At 37.1% G+C, this 17554-nt stretch overlaps 1 protein-coding gene across 3 annotated transcripts in view; it reads right to left on the reverse strand.

The window, feature by feature from the left end:
* Positions 1-14374, reverse strand: part of ACSL4 (acyl-CoA synthetase long chain family member 4) — a 178405-nt gene extending 164031 nt beyond the window's left edge. For 2 of the 3 annotated variants that reach the window (XM_037821377.1, XM_037821376.1), the window contains exon 1: positions 14218-14372. The gene's annotated coding sequence lies outside the window, so the exon portion shown is untranslated. Of the gene's footprint in view, positions 1-14217 lie in introns of all 3 variants that reach the window. The other variant, XM_037821375.1, reaches the window with a different exon arrangement.
* Between the last annotated feature and the right edge of the window lie 3180 nt (positions 14375-17554).

Here is a 17554-nt window from a genome sequence, read left to right on the forward strand (position 1 = left end):
ATGAAGGTGTCAGGGAGTGATTTACGTGATGAATGTACAACCATGTAATGGTACTGTGAATAATCGAATGTACAATTTGTTTTGTATGACTGTGTGGTATGTGAATATATCTCAATAAAATGAAGATTAAAAAATACCATTAAAGAAAAAAAAAATAGATTGCAGTGATGAATGCATAACTATATGATGGTACTATGAACAGCTGATTGTACACCATGGATGATTGTATGGTATGTGACTATATTTCAATAAACCTGAATTTAATTAAAAAAATAATAAAAGAGAGATTAAGACATTCACAAATACACAAAAACTGCAGGGGTTCATCACTACTAGACAGGCCCTACAGGAAAAGCTAAAGAGAGCTCTAAGTATTTAGAATTCCTCAGTATAAGGTATTTTTGCATAAGGATGGTATCTAAACCATGAACTCCAAGAACAAATTCAAAGAGAAATGCCAGAGGACTAAGAAAAGCCTAAACCTTGTGGCTCACACTCCGTTTATCCAGTATATAGACAGATGAGTAGAAAAATGGGGACAAAAAAGTAAATAAATATTAGGGAGGGACAGGAGGGATAGGTTGTTTTGGGTGTTCTTTTTTACTTTTATTTTTATTCTTATTTTATTTTTAATAATTTTTGGGGAATGAAAATGTTCAAAAATTGACTGTAGTGATGAATGCACAACTATATGAAGATACTGTGAATAACTGTACACTTCGGATGACTGTATAGTATGTGACTGTATCTCAGTAAAATTGCAAGGAAAAAAAACCTAAGCAGAGCAGGAGTTTTTCCCCATCTCAGTAAAATACTATTTAAGGAAGGGGAGTTATGTACCTCATCCTATGGTCAGCCAATAAACTTGCTGCAATTTCAATAGTGTTGATATTTCCTACTAGTAGATATTACTTATTTTTGTCTGATGCATTTAGCTTCTGCTGCATCTGCGATGCAATTTGCCTTTAAGACATCCCTTTGCAGTTATTTCTATGAATATTTAATTGAAAACCAGGCCATAATTGAATCCTCCTTGAAGTATCTGAAACCAACTTAAACAGTAAAAGATAAGAATGTAGCTTGCTTTTTCATAGTTTGAGGCAATCTGTGATTACTCTTCCTCAAAAGTAAAACTAAGGTCAACACGGAGGACAGTTTTGAAAACAAAATGTTCTCTCTTACCATGCAATTTGTGCTCCGATGGTTTTGTGACAATATCTTACAGGTCAGAATATTTTTTAGAATAACAAGACAAGATATTATCAAAATGGTTTCAACACCCCCATCTTATGGTTTCCAGGGCTGCTATGCCTGGAAGTAGAAGGGAATGGCATTGAGGTTCTGAGTCTGGTGCCAAGCTCAGACAACATCCTGATCTTTCAGCAGCAATGCGGCAATGTCAGGGAAAACAAGAAAAAAAGAGGTCTAGCAATAGCAGGACATGGCCCCAGACCTGGCCAAGTACCAAACTCAACAAAAATTCTCAAAATTTAGAGGATCATTCCATAGAACAACTTTATGCAACCCAGATAAGTAACTGTGCATCTTTGAAATATCGTAGATTTTCTTTACTGCAAGAGGCAGAGGTCAACTGCAGAGTCAGCAAATCTAGGAACCTATTTTCGTCCTAAACAAATTCCTGCATACTCCTCCCCATGCAGAAGAAACAGTTTTCCATGATTTCATACAGAATGTTACGACATTTAAAAAAGAATGAACAAATAAAATGACCTTAGTGTTACATTAGCCAGGAATGATGCAAAATTAGAGAAATCAATTCTAGGTTGAAAAAACATTCTTTCAACAAAAATTACAACATATTCAATACATTAAATTTACCTTTCAGTATTATGTAACAATAATCTCACCTTTGAAAAAGAAAGAAATATGATTTTCACTCAAATTTGCAGATGTTTTGCTCGAGACTGTGACATTATCAATTTAAACACTACAGGGCTTCCCAATATACTACTTAGTTTAAGGAATCCCATATATTTTGTTTTCAAAATATATCTTATGTACAGACTGTATTTGAGGTTCCTAGTTGTCAAAACTCAAGGTACACTCTGGCTATGCACCATAAATTCAGATGCCACTTCCTCCTCATCTTTGGTAATGTCCTAGTATAGCATCCACCTCCTCTTTCCTGTCTGCAGTGTCCTAAGCAAGGGGATCCCTCAATTAAGGATGGTGGGGAGCAGTCAACAATCTTTCTCAATTGAAGACAATTAGAAACAAGATTGAAAGCAAGAACTTTTTCCCTGTGATGTTTTAAAAAAAAGTAAGGGTTTTTTTGTGAAAAAGATCAGCAGTCTGAAATGAGTTAGGAACAAATCTTCCACTTTACTTAGTATTATCATTGCAATCTTAGGCCAATCACTCCACAGAAACAGTTCATGTACCAAACAATAAATCAATGCAGGGTACTACAGAGATGCGACAGGAGTCGGGGAGCTACCCTACACTGGAATATCCTCCTCCCAAAGCCAGAGGTGCCACTTTTGTATAGTTTTTCTGCTTACAGCAGCTCAAGGATGACCCCACTGAGCTAGGTTTCAAGACTGCTGCCAGGGATGGTACAAGTGTCTTTTTAACCCCACTGAATATTTTGTACCCCCAAGGCTGAAGATCATCCCTCATTAAGTTCTACCCACCCAGAACCAAAATGATGGCAAACATTTGGCTAAGCTATAAAAGTGACGTTTGGGAATTCCATTTCAAAACAGGAGTAAAAAAGGAGTGGAGCGGGGTACTCAGGCAGCAGGATTTTGCGATTGTCTCATTTAAAACAGTCTTTTCATCAAGGGATACCACCTGTAAAGAAGTATGTTATTTGGGGGATATTTCCTAAAGAAAACTACTACCCTACAAACTTTTTAATACTTACTCTCTCGGTGATTGGTGAATGTTAAAATTAATGTAAACATATATATATATATATAAGTAAATAAACCTGCTTCCACTTAAAAATTCTGAGTCTATACTTGAGACTAAAAACAAAATCTAAGTAAAGCAGTCCACAAAATTCTAGGGAAAAATTTGAGTCATATAATATCCTTAGGATTTCAGTCACTTTGCTTAAAAAAATAATGTGTTAACATGTAACTATATTTGAATGAATATGCTAATGCTAACATTTCTTTCTATTCAGGGAAATAAACATTACATGGCTTCCCATCTGCAGGTTGCTATAATAGTTCACAAACATGGAGCTCCCCTCAGGAGTTTTGAACCCTGCTTTTTCTGGTTTCCAGGTTACAGAAACTACTGGCTTCACAGAAAATCTAACCTACTCCTGTAAGGAATCATCACCTGGGCACAGAGGGGACCCTACTGTCTTCCAAAGCCTTTTGGGTCTTGTCTTGGTTTCCGACACTTTCTGAACCCCAAATATTCCTCCAAAGACTTTAAACTATCTTAGGTATCCTTGCAATTGACGTTTGACCAAATCCTGAAGGTTTCTGTGGTCCCAGGTGTAGGAACAGCATTATCTCTGGCCTGATTTTCTCTTTTCTCTGTTTTGTCTGAAACATACTCATCTGATAATCATTACAGCTAGTTCTGCCCAGTTCTAAGTTCTACCCTTCAGTAAAGTCAGGATTTTTCAACAATTCTTTTAAGCTACTTCCTCAACTAGTATCTTCAGTGGTCATGTGGAACATAGCATCTTTTACTAGGATTCATCCCATGTGATATTAGTGCTTGTTCTTTCATCTCTTCTCTTCAAAGCCACAACAGAATTTTATGCTCATTCACCTTAAATGTATGTTCCTGCTTCCTGTCTGAGGGAAGCTTTCAGCTTTCAGTTCATTAGAGCAGCAGCAATGACTAACATACTCTGAATACAAAGGATAACTGATCACCATCTCATCAGTACCAGCTCCAACCATTTCCCCAGGTTTTCTTGGATGTCTCAGGTACCCCCAAGGGAGTGTTTTTTCAAAATCCTATTGCTACTTTTTTAATAGTATTAAAATACTTTAAGCACACATTAAAGTTAATAAACAGAATACCTAAGAGAAAACAGATATTTTACCATGTCTCCCCACTGCATTAACCTCTTAACAACTACTAGAATCATCAAAATTTTTAACACTCTTCTTATACTAATCTCGAATGCCCCTCTCATTAATCAAGTGAGAAATAGGGAACCTCTATCCCGTCACACCCATAAAATCTGCTAAATTGGCAGCACCTATGAGAGAGAAATTCTAGTGCTGTGAAATCAATTCCAGTAAGGCCAAGATGCACAGCCTTGGAAGACAGGGACTCTGTTTCAATTACCACAACAAAAGCATAGGCAGCTACACTGGGCCCTCACATTAAAACCTCTGTCTACAAGGTCAAATCTTTTTTTTTTTTTTTTACTACTGTATTGGATTCACAGAAAAAGATTTAGGTATCTGAGTCTTCAGCACAAAGTAAGGTACTTTCACCTTTAAGTCCCATGGCATAGACCCAGAGGAGGTTAAAATGAGCCTTCAGTGGAGCTGTTTAATACTTCTAGGGATGTGAGAAAGCAGAATACATACTTGCCCAAATCAAACTGGGTCCTCCAACACAGTTCTCAGTATATTCAACTGCATATACTGTAGACTAAGATACCATAGACCAAGATTTATGTTACTACAGATACCCAGTTTCTTTACTTTTGTAAATTTTAAAATAATGCACCCACACCAAAACCTTTACCAAAAACTAGTCAGATTGTATACCATGGATGACTGTATGGTTTGTGAATATATTTCAATAAAACTGAATTTAAAAAAAAAAAAAAAAAAAAAACTAGTCAGAGCAATTGGTTTTTCTTTGAACAAAAATCACTTTGCAGGTTCAGTTTTAAATCTTCATTAAAACCAAACTCCTACCATAAAAGAGTCCTAATAACATTTTTAAATGCAATTTTATTGAGATATATTCACACATCATGTAATCCATCCAAAGTATACAATCAATGGCTCACAGTATCATCATATAATTGTGCATTCATTGCCACAATCAATTTTAGAACATTTTCATTACTCCAAAAAAATAAAACAAATAAAAAAGAACATCCAAACATCCCATATCCCTTTATGCCCCCCATTATTTATTTATTTATTTGTCTTTATTTTATTACTCATTTCCCTTACACTGGATAAAGGAAATGTCAGTCACAAGGTTTTCACAATCACATGGTCACATGATAAAAGCTATATAGTTATACAATCATCTTCAAGAATCAGGGTTACAAGATTACAGTTCAGCAGTTTCAGGTGTTTCCTTCAGCTATTCCAATACACTAAAACCTACAAAGGATATCTATATAACACATAAGAATAACCTCCAGAATGACCTCTCGACTCTATTTGAAATCTCTCAGCCACTGAAACTTTGTTTCACTTCTCTTCCCCCTTTTGGTCAAGAAGGCTTTCTCAATCCCATGATGCCAGGGCCAGGCTTATCCCTGGGAGTCATGTCCCACATTACCAGGGAGACTTACACTCCTGGGAGCCATGTCCCATATAAGGGGGAGGGTAGTGAGTTTATTTGCAGAATTGGCTGGGAGAGAGAGGCCACATCTGAGCAACAAAAGAGGTTCTCTGGGAATGACTCTTAGGCATAATTATAAGTAGGCTATCTTCTCCTTTGCATGCCCCAAGATTGAGGGCTTGACTTATTAAACTAGGAGTCCCTAATGCTTGTGAGAATATCAGGAATTCCCCAGGTGGGGAAGTTTAATATTTTCACATTTTTCCCAAGTCCCTCAAGGGGACTTCACAAATAATTTTTTAATTTTTTGCCCAAAATACTCTTGGCTGTATCGGGGTGTTACATTAACCTGTACAGAATAACAAGATCTCATTCCCTATTCTAGGTTCCATGTAAGTATATTGTTTAAATAAACTGACTATACAGGTTAAATTGGATAGTGTGTTACAGAGAATTTTGTACCAAATAAACACCTCTTAAATAACAGAACTCAGGAATAGATGTGACTGCTATAAGAGCTTACACTCTAGGAACTTTTACAATAAAACTTATTGAAATTTCTGTATTCCTGCATTGCTGATTGTCCAATCTCTTCCCCTGTTCTACCCCCTGATAACCTATGATCTCAAATTCAATTCTCAGCATTTGCTCATTGTAGTTAGTTTATATTAGTGAGGCCTTAAAAGATTTGTCCTTTCATTTGTGGCTTATTTCACTCCCTAATAACATCCTAATGCATTGTACTTATACATCATCACTAGTAACTATAATTAAATAATGTGTTCATAGTTAACTTCAAAACAGAACTGAACTGGTTCAGCATTGAGAACTTAAAAATTCCTTGGTTATTCACTTTTGGTGATAGTGACTTCTTTTTTCTTTTAAGATTATAGTTTGTCCTAGAAACCAGTTATTTTAACTAGAACACTGTATTTAAATGGCACAGTGTTGTTCTTTCCCACCAGATGTCTTTTTCATTTATTCAGAATTATGGACTAGGAAGTACATCCACAATACAGTGTTAAGCTAAATGAAGCAAATAACAAATCAGTATGTACGGTAAGAACCTATTTTTGAAGAAAAAATGTATGTGTGCGTACATGTGTACATGAACAAGTACACAAAGCATATATACCAAAAGGTGGACAATGAAATCTCTCTAGGTGTGGGATTATGGTGCTTTAATCTTCTTCATACTTACATTTTCAGCGTAGAAAATTTAGAAAATGCAAAGGGTCCTTCAACAAAGGGGAGAAAAGATATATTGGGAAAAAAAAAAAAACCTGAGTGCTCACTAATCACAAGGCACTGGATTTCTAGCACAGCACCACTGTATAATGCACAGTGAATGAATCTTATTCTAAGTTTCCTACAGTGTACAAATGTTTTATTTTATTACTCTGCATAATTACTATCAGAATAGTAATTATAAATTTTAAAATATACTATAGAATTATATAGGGTAAATGTAAAAGCATCCCTACACTCCCTTCCCCTAACACCATTCTCATTTCCTCTAGAGATAACTACTCTTGGTGTCTATCACTTAGACCTTTTTGTATTATCTATATATACAGTAAGGTTCTGTTTGTTTTTTTAGATAAGTGGAATTATGGTATACATACTGTTCTGATCCCCACCCTCCACTTAACGTACTTTAGAACTCCTACATTAGTATATACAGGTCTCTGAGGTTTTTTTTTCTTTAATAGTTTCATGGTATTTCAGAGTATGGCCTATTATTTAAACAGCTCCCCTACTGATGGACATTTAGATTGCTGTCAAGTTTTCACTCTTATGAACAATACTGCAGTGAAACCCTGTATATATCTTTATATACATGTGCAGATATTTCCCTAGGATAGTTTCCTAATAGATTTGCTGGGTCAAAACATAAGCACATTTAAAAACGATAAGATTTTGTTATTCTCTATAAAAAAGCTGTAGCAATTTACACTCTTATTAATAGTGTATGAGAGCACCCTTTTTTTGCTAACAGTGGATATTATAAATTTTTGCCAATATATTGGGTGAGAAATGGTGTGCATTTCCCTTATTACTACAGTTAACTTGGGCATCTTTTTGTGTGTATTAGCCAACCGGATTTCTTTTTCTGGGAAATGTCAATACATAATTCTTTGCCACTTTTTCTAATTTGTGCTTTTTCTTATTAATTAACAGGGGCTCTTTACAAATTACGGATATTGGCCCTTTGTTATATAGTAGAAGCCCTCTTATCTAATGTGATTTGAAACGGCTAGCTAATAGAAAAGGTCAAGTAAGGTGAACAATCATAAAAAAATGTGTGCATTACTTAAACATTTTATCTTCAATCCTTTAAAGTACACTCATTCACTAATCTTTTGATATAAGACTAAGATCTTTTTCTTTGACTCCAACACGACTGATAATAAAGAAATTAGTTTAAATTTAAAGTTTCAAATTTAAATTTTAAATTTAGAATTAAAATTTTTAATTTAAAGTTTACGTTCCAGTTTAGAATTCTTAGGGTAGAACTTCCAAGTGAAAGAGAACTTAAAAGAAAGTTGCAAAGCAATTCGAGTGCAGAATCCTTCTAGATTTTTATATTTCTTTTACACAAAACTCTTAACAGTTGTCTTACCCGCACCTAACTGGACAGCAAATTTTTAAGCAACTTACTTTAATCAACTCTTTCCACTCACTTTGTTTTGTTATGGTGAACCTAATGTATCTATCACCTAGCTTCAACAATGATCCATATGTGCTAAATTTTGTTTCTATGATATCCCTGCCTGCTCCCCAACTCTACCTCCCTCGTTTATTATTTTGAAGCAAATCCCAGACATCATATCATTTAATCTGTAAATTTTCAATAGAGGACTCCATTTCCCCCACTCACAGTTCATCATGTTACAAAATATTAAAATAAATTATTTATAAAAATGAGTACAACCAACATATACAAGTTTAGTAATAAAAACATCACCTCTACTGGTAGGTATGCAAAGACATTGGCATACCAGAGAACAACGTACTAATAGCAAGTGTTCAATGTATTTTACAAAGGAAACAAAGAACATGATTTAATCAGGTGAGTCAGTTAAGTGGCAGTCAAAGTTTCTACTGCATATGAAGATGCTATTATCCCCTAGTCTGTCACTTATTTTGTCACATAACTTCATTATGGGATTTTATGTTTTCCTGTTTTTTTAAATATATATTTAATTTTTAAAAATACATCCATAATTTATTTTTGTGTATGATATGAGGTGGAGAGCCAGTTCTTTCCAAAAGGACAGCCAAATGTCCTATCTCAATTGCCATTTTAAACATCACACTTAGGGCATTTAAAAGAACTAAAGTGTCAACCTCTAACTTACAAAACAAAGAAGCTGTGCAAACAAACTAATAAAGCAACAGTCTAAGTTCAGTTTGACAGGATCATATAATACCACTCCCTGCTTCCAAAGGCTTTTAACTTTAGAAAGGGGTACTTGTCGTCCTACTATGAATTTAAAGATTGCACAGCACTCCCAGGAGCAGAAGCAATAACGCTGCCATACCTGGCTCTCTTATTATCACTCTTGCTCACAATGGGATCTCCAAAGAACTGTCATCACAACTGCATAGGCCTCTTCCTGAATCTCGGTTTGCACAACTGTAAATTTACATTTGCATTGAAATAACCCATTTGTCACAACAAAAAAAATCAACCTTCCTAACTCTCCATCCAGTCCTTAATACTGCCCCTCAAGTACAATGTGTCCTGTAGACATTACTGAATAAATGACTTAGGTAAGAATATACATATACTCTTCCACAACACAATTTCCCATGGAAAGGTCACTAAAAGGTACTGAAAGTCAAAGTAAAGTTTGTTAAATTTCCTTTATAGGATAGACATTCAATTATTTATAAGGTTGCCTTACTCAGGGGTCGGCACTTTTTTTTTTCTGTACAAAGTAACATAATAAATAGACTTTGTAGGCTATAAAGTATCTATTTCAATTACTCAACTCTGAGTAATGTGAAAACAGCCATAGAAAATACATAAAAGAATGGGTATGGCTGTGTTCCAATAAAACTTTATTTACAAAAACAGGGGGTAGGTGGGATCTGGCCCATGGGAGTATTTTGCTGATGCCTGCCCCTCCCTGCCTTACACAAATGATTGATCTTTTCCCAACAGTATTCCATTATCCTATACACTTATTTGAGCAAATATAACGACACTGAAGGAACCAGAAATAATTTCAGTGCCACCCAACAGACATGAATACTTTCAAAATTAATCACCAACTTTTTTCTATAAGTTCTTCTCATGATGAACACATAGGTTTTTCAAAATACAAGATTGTAAAGCACTTTAAGGCTAATGTTTATTTTAAAAGATGGTTAAAGTGAACATTAAATAGCTAGTGAAAAAGGAAAATAGGCCATCTGAACAGTCAAATTCAACAATCTTCCATTATTCTAACAATCAATATGAGTAGTAAAAAGCCCACTAAATACATGGTCATGATTCGTAATGTCATTTCTCAAAATGTAGAAGTAGCCTTTAAAGTATACTTACGTGAGAACACACATTTGGATCTCGGATTACTTACCATAAACCTGGATTTTGAAAGAAAACTATACAGCTTTGCCAAAATATTTTTAATTTAGAAAGTGAAACCAAAAACTTCCTTGGCACAGTGTGCAAAATTAATTTTAAAATACTAATTTTAATGTTTCACCTTGACAGCCTGGTAAGATAGACATTACATTTTAAAGGCACACAAGGATGGCAGCCATTTTAATGTAGTTAGAGCACAGGCAAGTATGTCTTCTCACTCTAAGCCATCAAGGCTACTTGCTCACAGGATGTATTTGAAGTCCAGGATCGTTGAAAAAGAAAATGCTTCTGTGAGGGATGTTCACACTGCCTACAGAAATATTGGGTGTAATACAAAATATAAAGGAATAAAAATAATAAACTCAAGTACATAAGACACCTTGACACCAAAAGCATAGTCCATAAAAGAAAAAATTGATAAACTGGACCTCATCAAAATTAAAAAGTTTTGCTCTGCAAAAGGCCCCATGAAGGGATGAAAAGAAAAACTACAGACTGGGAGAAAATGTTTGCAAACCACACATCAGACAAAGGACTAGCATCTAGAATATATAAAAGACCCCTCAAAATTCAACAGTCAAAAAGCCAATAGACCAATTAGAAGATGGACAAAAGATGTGAATGGACATTTCACCAAAGAGGATACACAGATGGTATATAAACACATATCTAAGCACAAAAAATGTTTAACATCGTCACCTATCAGGAAAATGAGAAAACTACACAGTACAACTATCAGAAAGACTAAAATTTTAAAAATTTACAACACCAAATGCTGGTAAGGATGCAGAGAAACTGGTTTAGTTATATATTGCTGGTGGGAATGTAATGGTACAGTCACTCTGGAAAATTTTAGCAGTTCCTTACAAAACTAAACAGGCAACTACCATACAACCTAGCAACTACACTCCTGGGCATTTATCCCAGAGAAATGAAAGTATGTCTGCACAAAACCTGTACACCACTGTACACAGAAGCTTTATTTGCAATAGCCAAAAACTGGAAATAGCCCAGATGTTCTTCAACAGGTGAATGGTTAAACTATGCTACATCCATACTATTGACTACTATCCAGCAATAAAAAGGAAAAAAAAAAAAAACTATTGATACATAATACAGCAACTTGGATGAATCGCTAGGGAATTATGCTTAGTGAAAAAAAGTCAATATCAAAAAGTTATATACTATATGATTCTATTTATAAAGCACTCATGTAATTACAAAATTATAGAGATGAAGGATGGATAAGTGGATGCCAGGGGTCAGGGAAGGAAGGAGATGGGTGTGGTTATGAAAGGGCAAAATGAGGGAACTGTGTGGTGATGCAGCTGTTCAGTTTCTTGACTGTGGCAGTGGTCACACAAATCAACTCATGATAAAACTCCACAGAACTAAATACACACATGCTAACGAATGCATGTAAAGCTGGTGATATCTGAATAAGGTGGATATATTGTATCAATTTCAATTTCCTTGTTGTGGCATTGTAATATAGTTATGCATGATGTTACCATTGGGGAAAACTATAATCTGTAATTATTTCAAAATAAAAATTAAAACAGAAAGAAAGGGGAAAAGTGCATACGACTAACCAATGGCAGGAATGGAAAAATAAAGCTTTTATTTTTGCTAATGGCTCAGCAATTGAAAGTTAAGGAATGGAAAAGGAAAAAAGAAAAGGGATTACCAAAAAAGAGAATCTACAGTCCACAATTAAAATCATCTCTCCCTCCCATATGGAGTCTTACCCTCCCCAGGATTTTGTTTATATCTCTGATTTGACTGTTATTGTTGTTTTTTATAAAAATAAACAGTATATATATTTGTCTCTCCACAACCCCACGACAACCACCACCATCACCATTCCAGACCATAAACTCATAGGGTAGGGATTTCTTCCCTAATCTCCATTCCTCAAGAGACTGGTATAAAATAAGCAATAGATGAAGGAACAAGTTGAATGAATCAATGGATGAATGAGATATGTGCATATTCTTTTAATGTTCCTAGCCAATTACAGTTATATAAGGCAGTACACACACACACACACACACACACACAGACACACACACATTCTTACAAATTTGTAAAAGCCATGAACATTAAAAACATTTTGCTTCACTTGCAAGCAAAAGTTAACACTACAACAATACCTTACTTTTGTAAAATGCTTCTCAATTTACAGTCTTCCAAGAATCATGTATACTTAGGTTGGAACTAGTCTATGCAGATCTTTGAGAAAAACTTTCTAAACAACTGGTATAACTAGGAATTTATAACACAGCCTTAAAATGTGTGTATATGTATATTCATACATACATATATATGCATATGCATACATATATGTATATATAAAATCAGTATAAGAATATAGAATTTGAATGGGGGTAGGGCTTATGGATCATTCTGCCCAACCATCAAGAGACACTTATTTTACAGATGCAAAAACTGAGAGGTAAAATGACTTGTTCAAGATTATACAACTAGTTAGAGAGATGGGATTGGTACCTGAGCCTCTTTTAGAGTCCCAATTCATTTCTCTTCTCACTGAATTGGGCCAAGAGTCTTCTTTTTCCACCCACCCACCCCTACCCAAAATAAACAAACAACAAAAATCTTAATCTGAATCACTTGTGGTTCAGATTTTATCAAAAATAAACTTTTAATTGCTGCATTATACCTTCCATGGATTTTTAGGTGTTGAATTACTTCTCATATTAGGACCATAAGGTACTTTATTCTATGGTGCAAGTATACTAACATTTAAATGTTTCATCCCCCATCTAAATGGCAGGAAGGGTTAATTCTAACAGAAGTCTTACATATCTTACACTTGAGCAGCTTCCATCGATAAGGTGAACTATTTTACAATTTAAGGAAGAGACATTACTCTATTAAAATCTTTAGTTGATTTCCTCATTGACGGTACTTTAATTGAATCGGTTTGTTTTCCACTTGCAGCCACCTGATACATCAAAAACATTTAAAATTTCAAGTGACAAGCAACTATCTGGAAATAGGGCTTTTTAATCAGGTTAAATCTCTATTACGCAGCAACATGTTACCAAGCACGAATTTAGAGACCCTAAAATCTAAATACTAGAATGATCCTCAGTTTTGCTCTAGTTCAATATCCTCATCTCATTTTTGTATATGAGGAAACAGAGGCGTTGATCTAACCAATAAAGCAAACTGCTTACTTTTTCAAAGGGATTCATTTAAATGTCATTTTACTCTTATTCTGCATCCCACCGTCGTTTCTTAGAACAACGGTTGGTTTCTTTTTAAGGTGAAAAGAGAGAACAGGGCAAATTAATTTCAAGAGAGTGAAAAAAAAAAAAATGCCTTTGAAGGAGGCGATGGTGGAGCGAAGAGGAGAAATGACGTCTTATTTAAAATATGTAACCCCTTGGTGGATTAGGCAATGAATCATATTCTCCTAGATTTTTCTATGTGCTATAGACATCAGCCACAGTTCTTTCTGTCCGGCACTCAAATGAAAGGAAGAGGAAGTGAATAAAGCTAATACTAAATATACAGCACCCACTGAAGGCAGAGATGTACACAGAAAGAATAGGAAAAAATAAGACCATGCTTCTGCTAGAATCCAGCGGTTTTGTAACATACCTAAAGGTACGGAAGATAAGATGAGATCGGAAGCCAAGGCATCCCTCAAACTCGAAAGGGTGGATGCTTCTAGGGCCAGAGAGACTCCCTAGCCCTCGGATATGGAACGACTAGGAGGGGACAAAATGGAGCTGAGGTCTTAGGGGCGTCCAAAAGGTCGTTTGGAGGTCTGACAAGCACTTGATGTGCTCCTCTCGAAAGGGTGGGGACAAAGCAGAGCACACTGATCAGAAAGGTGACTCCTAGCTCTTGGGCGAGGTGAGGGTCAGGAATAGGCAGGCCGGGTTCTCAAGGTCCCCCGACTCCAGCTAAGGAGATGATACGGTGACCTCGGGAATCTTCCTCGCCCCGGGTGAGGCGGGAGGGTAGATCGCCCGGGCTTTAGATCTTCCGGGGGCTTAAGAAGAAAGCGGGTCGATTACGGGAACAGACATGCCCACTCAATCTCCTCAATGCTCAGGTGAAATAGACAGGGTAGGGGTGCCGCCAGGGCCGCAGCCTCACCAGCTGGGGTTACTCACCACAGGCACTGCCCACCACAGCTTTTCCAGCCGGCCGGCGCCTTGCACTCGGGAAGCTAGCGAACAGGAACCGCGTGCCCGCTAGCGCTAGGGCGAGGAGGAGAGCGAGGCGGAGGCCAGAGAAAAAGCCGCAGAAGCGCGCGCGCACCCGGAGGGGCGGCGGGGACGGGGCGGGGCGCGGCGCGAGCCCGGAAAAGACGCGCCCGTAGGGGCGGGCGGAGCGGGGGCGCGCGGTGGTGTGGCTGAGCCCGCCGAATCGCGGGCGGTCTACGGCTGGGTCCACCCACGCGCCGGCCGCCGCTCGCCCAGCGACGTCACCCGAAAAGAAGAGGCCGAGCAGGCTTCTAGCGGGAAGGGAGGGGCGTTGCGGTGGAGCAGAGTCGGGTAACGGCTCCCCGCGGGTTCGCCTCAGGCTGTTGATCCCACTTTGGAGCAGCTTCTGCCGGTTTTGCTTGCAGCGTTATCTAAGGTGTTGATCAAAAGGTCTGGGGGCCTATTTTCGGCGAGGTGCAAAAGGGGCCCATTTTCGGCGAGGTGCAAAAGGGGCCCAAGCCCGCACCTGCGCCTGGTTCCCAGGATTCCACCCCTGAATGAAAGTTACCCTCGGGTAATCCTTCAGCTGCTCTTTAAAGATACTCATCTTTGGGCTTCACTTCCTTTAGAGGTTTTAACTTTCTTTAGCTGAAGGCATCCTACTCCTGGATGACTGAGTTAATACACATTTAGCTTGCCTCTCCGCAGCATGAAGACCCCCTCTTCCTCCCTCTAATTAAACATTACAAGGATGTAGGGTTTTCATTTTATGCTTTCCATTTCCACGGTGGTGGAATGGTAAAAGAGCCCACAATTTATAAGGAAAAGTCACAGCAGCACTATATTTTCCTAGCCCCTGATCGCTACTTATGGGCCAGTCCTGAAAATACTGATGCCGAGAAGTTCACGAAATTGCTCTGTTAAAAAAATTCCAACGAATTGTCTCAGGATTTCAAAGGGTACAGACCATAATTGCAAATTAGCCCCTACAAACTGCCAAGAATATATCACCAAAAGAAATAAAGCTCTAGTACTATACTCGTCCAGTTCCCTGATGCATAATGGTGGACTAGCTTCCTCTTCCTGCTAGGAATGGACATTTCACTTCACTTGACCTCAGATTCTTAATTTCTATAGAAATTTCTCTACTATTGCTTTATTTCATAACTTGCTATTTTCTGTTTTCCCATAGAATTACAAGAGGTAACAACAACATATATATCTCGTTGCTTCAGATTAGAATGTAGTCAAACTTTAGTAGGTGTCAGAATCATCTGGGGTGCTTGTTAAAATGTGAGTTGCTGGAGCCAGAACCCCCAAATATTTTGATTTGGATCTGAGTGGGGCTGAGAAATTTGAACTTTTAATAAGCATCCCAGGTAACACTACAGGGGATTGGAGGCCCACTAAGCTTTTGTGTGTTACTACCCTGAAGTTGGATTACTCATCCAATTTCCAACAGGGCCCATCCACTTGTATATAATGTGCCTGTAAATGTTGCTGTGGCAGTCATGTAACTTCCTTTTTCAGTATTGACCTAGAAAATTCAGAACTTCAAACAACAAGTTTAATTGTCATATTTATTTTATGAGGTCTTCTTGTAATACCAGAAATAAGCAATCATTTTGTCAGCTATAATGCACTGGGTACCTACAGTGTACTGTCATCTGCAGTAGGGTAATGTAAAAGAAATTGAAGGGATGATCATCTCTGCCCTCAACAAACTTAATGTCTAGTTGTGGAATTAAAACACAGACACAAAACAGATCCAGTGTAGCACAAAGATCAATCTGTTGGACCAAGATGAAAAAGAACTTGTAATTTAAGTGTACTTTTGTCAGTTTCCTTTATTATCAATCTCTTAGCCCAGATCTTTTCAATTAGCTAACTTCCTCTGAACACGGAGTCCTCAGCTTACTGAAGTTCCTCCAACTTTACAAGGTATAAAGGAAAGAAATCACTAAAGCCTGAAACAACTATCCATTTTTGTATGTATGTATGTATGTGTGTATGTATACACATACATATATTTCATCAGACCAAGAAACCACTTAAATTTTCAGGATCTTTGTTAATGCATGCAATGCTGGCTACCTTTATCAGCTACGGTATCTCGCTTTTCCCTCCACTTTTAGCCATACCCAGCATGAAGAGGAAAGAAGAGCTACATCTCCAAAAGGAAAATAAAATATATCCACACTATTCCCAGCTTCTTTTTTCCTTTTACAAGGTCAAAACAAACTCTGTTTAATTTCTTGTCATCAGAAACCCTCTGGAACCCAGGAGCAAAACATTCCCCAAGCCAGCTGTTTGACATTTTAGAGAGAACATTTGCATCATTGTTTACTAGTTAGGAAGACAAGAGGTTATTATCCCTGTTTTACAGATGAGAAGACAGATGCAGGTTAAATGGCTTACCTAGTCATAGAACTAACCAGCAGCAGAGCCTGGATTTCCCACCACAAGTCTCCTGACTCCTTAGACCAGAGCTATTGCCACTATGTCAGGCTCCCTTGCTAAGTCCTACCCAGAATTACCAGTACAATTAGATATGGAATATATAAACACATGGCAATGGAAAAGAGGAAATATACAATACAATTGACAAATTCAAAATACAACTGAAAAAAGTACTGAAAGCCTGAAAATTAAACTGTTCAAAGCTAGATAGAATTTACCAGGAGAGCTCTGTTAGCAGGCACTGATATTTAGGCCTAGCCCATTTTTCTCTCCTGTAACAAGAAGCTGAAACAGATAGCCAGGTTGCTCTTGGCATTAGTTATTTATGGAAGGGCAGAAAACAACTGTTCTTCAGTGACTGGGTAGCAAGTCTTTGTGTGTTAAACATACTTCACAGGTTTTTACAATAATTTTCTCCTGTGGTCCAACTACAAGCAGCAGGACTTTATAATAATATTTTATAGAAAAAAGTTAGGCTTTGTCATTAAAAAAACCTTATTTTTGGTAGGCCCCATAACCAGGCCAAATATTGTCTTCAGTGGTGTGTCTTCGAGGGCTTTTCAACAACTGGTGAAATCAGAAACCTAGGCAGAAAATGATCTCACTGTGAACATAAATAATAACCTAAGCCACTCCTTTCAAAAATGGTCAAAGGCATGGTTGCTAAAAGTAAATGTTATTTTTTGAGAAATACTTATTTCATCTTTTCAAATAACCACCATGTTTAATTCCAGCACATTTTACAGGTTTTAAAATTAATTGAAAGACCAAAACAAACGGAAAGACGTAATGCTTCTGGATGAAACACAGTATCATAAAGACTTTCAGTACTTCCCAAATTAAT

Source organism: Choloepus didactylus, chromosome X, assembly GCF_015220235.1.
Source record: "Choloepus didactylus isolate mChoDid1 chromosome X, mChoDid1.pri, whole genome shotgun sequence".
Lineage (NCBI taxonomy): Eukaryota > Metazoa > Chordata > Mammalia > Pilosa > Megalonychidae > Choloepus > Choloepus didactylus.